Consider the following 6,040-nt stretch of genomic DNA (forward strand, 5'->3'; position numbering starts at 1 on the left):
AAGCTCGCTAAAGCTTGATTCTTCTCCATAACCATGTATAAGAGCCTGTCTCTCTCCTCAATCCTACGAACGAGGAGAGCGAGAGAAGGATCATCTGACCAAAAAATGAGCAGCCCATTCGAGAAAAGATAAGCAATCTTCTTCCACCAACCCATTACAAGCTTACCACGTACGAGCTGATTATCGCGCACCCACCACGTAAAACAACAACCACTATCTGACCAGCAGATGTAGTAATACAGCGAAAAGCAGAGGAGCCCCACCGCGGAACCCCCGAGGCGGCTCTGAGCGTAATAAATACAGCTTGACCACTCATCTAAACACTATATGTCACGAATAACGTACCGAACAGCACAAACTCTATATATCACCTCGCCCGACACCACAGCCACAACAACAGCGTGAAACACAAAAGAACGCCCACGAACACACCACGCCTGCCCACGTAACAGCCACACGCGAGCCATATGAAACACACCGTCGTGCACATAAGTACTGTCTAAATACAACCAAACACATGGAGACAACCATCCAGGCAAACAGCGCAGTAACATCGAGAACCACCGCAGCCCCGGACCTCCCTTAGAAACTCAGACTCTCCAGACTCCTAACGCAAAGGACGACAGCCACGCCAACGCCCACCGTCGACTCCATACCTCAAACGACACATACCCCAGCGCAACCCACAACAAAAATAGAACAATCAGACTAAACCAATCAACGAGCGAACTGCCCCACCCCACACCAACAACACACCACATCGCCCTCGACACCTAAACACACACCTACCAACAACACACCATAACCAACAGGTACGCCGGGCGGTAACCTACACCAACCCTACCACAACCACCGCAGCCACACGTTACTGCCCAGACTCAGGCTCCTGCGTCAAAAGACTCACTCTATCATTAAATTCAACTTAAACCACCTCCACACCCACATAACGAAATCTTAGCACTACTTATCGGACTTAGTGGAAAATGCCCATCTGTGACATGGTTTACACACCTTACATAATATCCCACGTTCTGTAAAAACGTCTTCTCATCCAGATCCTAGATTTTCAAGTCCAACGATAATCAACGCCAATCCTATGTCCTCGCATCACGCGCAATCCCCGCTCAGCGTTATGACACCCAACACAATCCTCTCCTCTAGTGTGTTCTGCGTGTGCACGTATAGATCGTGTGGCATGATGATCGATACCCCACCTATGACTCTAATAGGATGTCCGCCGGCCACTCTTGGCCCACCAACCCACGTCGCCCTGCGCGCGACGCGACGTCAACACCATTGGCTCTCCTACTCATCTCCTGATTGGATCTCTCCTATGAGATAGACAACTGTTGTGCTCCATACGAACCACCCATCCCCTCGTTCTTCACCCCCTCTGGTCACCTAAGAACACAATCCCCTGCGCCTCTCTACACACACCCTCACCAACACACCCACAAGCCTTCACTAGACACACACCCTTGCCGCTTACTCCACACCCCCTCTTGCCATAGAACACCCACATCCACTACTACTCGCTACGTTCACCTCCTCGCTCCACCCCTGTAACCGAACAATCCCCTCGCTCTCATTCACCCCTCCTCGTCGTACAACAATCCCTCGCACCTCTCACCACCCTCGATCTATAAAACAACATCCCTCTCCACGCCCGCACTCCTTCCCCCCTCTGTCGTATTACTATCCCATACTAGCCGAGACAGCCTCACCTCAGAGGGGAGAGAGGGGGCCAGAGGGGGAGAGAGGTGAGAGAGGGGGAAGAGAGGGGAGAGAGGGGAGAGGCGTTGATGTGGTTACTAAAACAGCTGTATCGTTTGATTAGTAAAGATATTCTTGATTTCAGTTCGATAGCAAAGAAGTTGCCATTGTCACTTGGCTATAAAGCATTTACAATTTGAGAGAAGAGAGAGAGAGAGAGAGAGAGAGGAGAGAGCTTACTTTTAGGAAATACAATGGAAACCTGGAGTGCCAATCTTTCAGCCTTAACAAAGTTCCCTCTTCCTTTCTTGTCTGAAACATCAGAGGAATACATCTTAGACTATCATGAACAAGATATAACTTCAAACCCACACACACATGCACACACACACACTCCATTCTCGCTCTGTCTGTCTGTCGCGACTGTGTGTGGCGAGAATAACCTGGCGGTATGGGACGGCTATAGTGCGATTGCTAGGCATGGAGATGAAATGAGTATATTATCAAACATTTTCCGTCAATACGTTTGCTCAGCAACTATTCCATCGTTTCTCTCTTGACTGTCTTTCTCTATAAGTGTATTTACTAAAGAATTGACAAAGTAACACCATGGTAGTGCCCAGCAGCCGTTATCACCCTGTTCCATACCAACTGCTGGCTTGGTCTTCTGAAGCTAAGCAGTAGTCGTGGGTACATAGTCATTCCTCGGTATATGTGACCGGCAAGAGCCATTGTAGCCCGTGCTGAGAAGAACTTAGGCGCAGCTCTGGAGGAATCCTCCTCCTTACGAAGGCACGGCAATATCGAGGAAAGCACGACTCCTGCTACATCATCCTCTGGTACGTGAACAGAACACAATGAAGAATAACACTCACAAGCCCCTCTAGGCGGCACAATTAAGTAGGGGACAACCGCATCCGTATGCTACGCGTGTGGAAAACACGCTCCTTTATCCAGGACTTGTGACACAATCGCAAACTCTGGGTTTGTCCTATCTGTGCGTCCTATGTGAGAGAGTGCGACTAGTATTGACCAGTCGCAACATGCCATCTATCATTCGTAAAGCGAGCTGCAAAACTGAAGTTTTTCAACGCGCCGGTGTCCCTGCTAAATTCCCATGATCTGTCCCGTCATACGAGTCACATACTTGCGATCGATCTATATTAGTCAGCGCCACGTGCTTCTACAATTGTGACTCCTACACAACCGGTTACTGCCCAACTAGGCTCTGTGTAAAGATGTTTTCATAAATTTCATAAACATACATCACATACGAAATCTGATATTATAGGGACTTGTGGAAATGTGTGTGTGTGTTACACACTTACTAATATCAGTCTGTAATAAACGTTTTCTTCTGTTTCAGTCCAAGATAAGCATTGTCTCCATAGGCATCCCTGTCAGTGAACACCATCCTCTCTTTCTGTGTGTTTGTGTGAGTGTGTGTGTCTGTGTGTACCTGACTCTTGGATGCGGCCATCTTGGCAAACATGGCCTGAGAAACCTTGGCTCTCTTCATCTCCTGTTGGATCTCCTCATAGATAGAACTGTTGATGTCTAGAACACATCCCTCGTTCTTCACCCCTCTGTCTAGAACACATCCCTCGCTCTTCACCCCTCTGTCTAGAACACATCCCTCGCTCTTCACCCCTCTGTCTAGAACACATCCCNAACACATCCCTCGCTCTTCACCCCTCTGTCTAGAACACATCCCTCGCTCTTCACCCCTCTGTCTAGAACACATCCCTCGCTCTTCACCCCTCTGTTTACTACTGCTACTGGAGACAGCCTCACCTGCAGAGGGGAGAGAGGGGGCGAGAGGGGGAGAGAGGTGAGAGAGGGGAGAGAGGGGGAGAGAGGGGAGAGGCGTTGATGTGGTTACTAAAACAGCTGTATCGTTTGATTAGTAAAGATATTTCTGATTTCAGTTCGATTAGCAAAGAAGTTGCCATTGTCACTTTGGCTATAAAGCATTTACAATTTGAGAGAGAGAGAGAGAGAGAGAGAGAGAGAGAGAGCTTACTTTAGGAAATACAATGGAAACCTGGGAGTGCCAATCTTCAGCCTTAACAAAGTTTCCCTCTTCCTTTCTGGTCTGAAACATCAGAGGAATACATCTTAGACTATCATGAACAAGATATAACTTCAACCCACACACACATGCACACACACACACTCCATCTCGCTCTGTCTGTCTGTCCGACCTGTGTGTGGCATGGTGGGGTAGTGTTGTTGGGTGAATGGTTGATAATGGTCGACGTGGTCAGACTCCTCTCCCTCTCTTCCTGGTAGATACGGTCGCGGTCACCTTCCGGTATCTGGAGGAAACTCTGCATGGACCGCAGGTTGACCAGGAGAGACTGAGACGCACTCTTAGGATCCTCCTCCTTACGAAGGATCTCAGACAGCAGGCCCTGACACACAGGATAGAAAGACACATGAAGATAAGATACACACCATGGAAATAGAATCACTACGTCGTGAAAACAGCTGCTACACTGGACATGCAACTTTTGTTGGCATGAGCAGAGCAGGAATTTACCTGACGACTCAAACTGAATTCTCCCGCAGCTCTGTCGTTCGCTACATACTTCAGTTTGAGACTGCCATCATTGAAGTAATTTATGGTGACGAGGGGCACTGTACAAACCAAAGCCATCAGCGATTGGTTCAATCAGAGTATCAAAGCCAATGACAATTTTTCTCCACGCCGCTTTACCCACGTGTGTTCTGGCTCTGGCCCAACCCATCAGTTTCTGGGACCAATCAGACGGTCTAGAAATCGTTGGGAGGTACTCAGATCCAAACTCATTGTGGAGAATAAACTAATGTCCATGGGCGTGTTGTAGAGTTTGGCCGGAGCAAGGAGTTTGTGTAGCCAGGCAAAGCATGAATCACTTTATCAACCTGGGTGAGGGCTCCTGGGCAAGAGAAAGATGAAGACTCCTGATTTAAAGGAATGAGAGTGTCACACTTGGCAAGTTATGCTTCCAGGGTTGCAGCCCTGTKATGTTGACCAGGCCAAGAGAAACGTATAGACAATGTTTGATAAAGATAAATTATTAACACCATCAAACAAAACCCTAATGGAAAGTTTTGTGCAGGTTAGCATTTTGGTCATGAATGTTGTTCTGCAGGCAGCTCTGTAGAGTGGTCAATAGCTGGCACAGCCACAATGTCATAAAGTCTGATTTTAAACCTAACCCTAACCTTAACTCTAAACTTAACCACACTGCTAACCCTAATGTCTAACTCTAACATTAAAAAAGCAAATAAACGTCAACCTGCAAGTTTCATACTAAAACAGGCTGAAGGCCATTAGTCTAGACTAGGTTAACCTCTGAACATAGAGACTCACACCCACCCAGAAAGCTCACGTCCTCACGGGTAGTGTTTTCCCTTTACAGTGCTAGAGTCAACATAGCAGATGACCAACTCCAGACACCTTCTAAAGCACTGCTAATAAACGGATTATTAAGTTATTATCTGTCAGCTCCTGTTCGTATAGCAGTCACTCACTCTTCCATTCAATGGGACTCTAATAGGGGGTTGCTCTGCCCTCCCTCCCACCCAAAATGTATGTCATTTTGTTAGGACTATATCCCTCTAATGTAGACCCCCCCTCACTCCTCACACACACACACACACCCTAGCTATTAAGCGTTCACACTCGAATAGGGTCTTCACACTCCAAGCCAAGCCCCGTCCACTCTATTCCTTGGCACCTTGCCCAGGTGAGACATTCCTTCCTCTGCCCCACTCCCTTTTACCTGTTCGCAGAGCCCAGTTGTCACAGCGACAGAGAAATGCGGGGCAGGTGGCTATAATGATCATTATAATGACACCCATGATGATGCTGGTGATAATGACGGTAATAGTAACAGTGGGCTAGGTCTCTCTAGAAGCCATTAATGTGAGTGCCTTCTAACTGCAGGAGCAGACAGGATAGACAGAGGGAGGGAGGGAGGAAGGGAGGGAGGGAGAGAGGGAGAGAGGTATGAAATGGGGAAAGGAGAAAGATTTAAATGAAATTAGAAAAACAAGGGATAGACCTGTCACATGGAGACGTCATGAAGTTGGATACAGAGAAAGGGTGGAAATACATATAGGAAATATTAAAAGAAAGGAAGATAGTAAGTGATGGACAGAGAAAAGAAGATAGAGGGAGGTAGATATAGAGAGATGGACAGAGAGTGATAGAGAGATGAGAAAGAGAAAGCATAATGGAGGGATGGAGAGAAACAGAGGGAGAGGTAGAGACTCTGGGGAAGTGTGATTAGAGAGGTAGAGGTAGAGACTCTGGGGAAGTGTGATTAGAGAGGTAGAG

The 6,040-nt window shown here is 47.5% G+C and overlaps 1 pseudogene; it reads right to left on the reverse strand.

Annotated features, from left to right (window-relative positions):
* LOC111955770 (DNA-binding protein SATB1-like) overlaps nucleotides 1–6,040 on the reverse strand; it is a 31,591-nt pseudogene that overhangs the window by 7,472 nt on the left and 18,079 nt on the right.

Source organism: Salvelinus sp. IW2-2015, linkage group LG31 (genome assembly GCF_002910315.2).
Source record: "Salvelinus sp. IW2-2015 linkage group LG31, ASM291031v2, whole genome shotgun sequence".
Lineage (NCBI taxonomy): Eukaryota > Metazoa > Chordata > Actinopteri > Salmoniformes > Salmonidae > Salvelinus > Salvelinus sp. IW2-2015.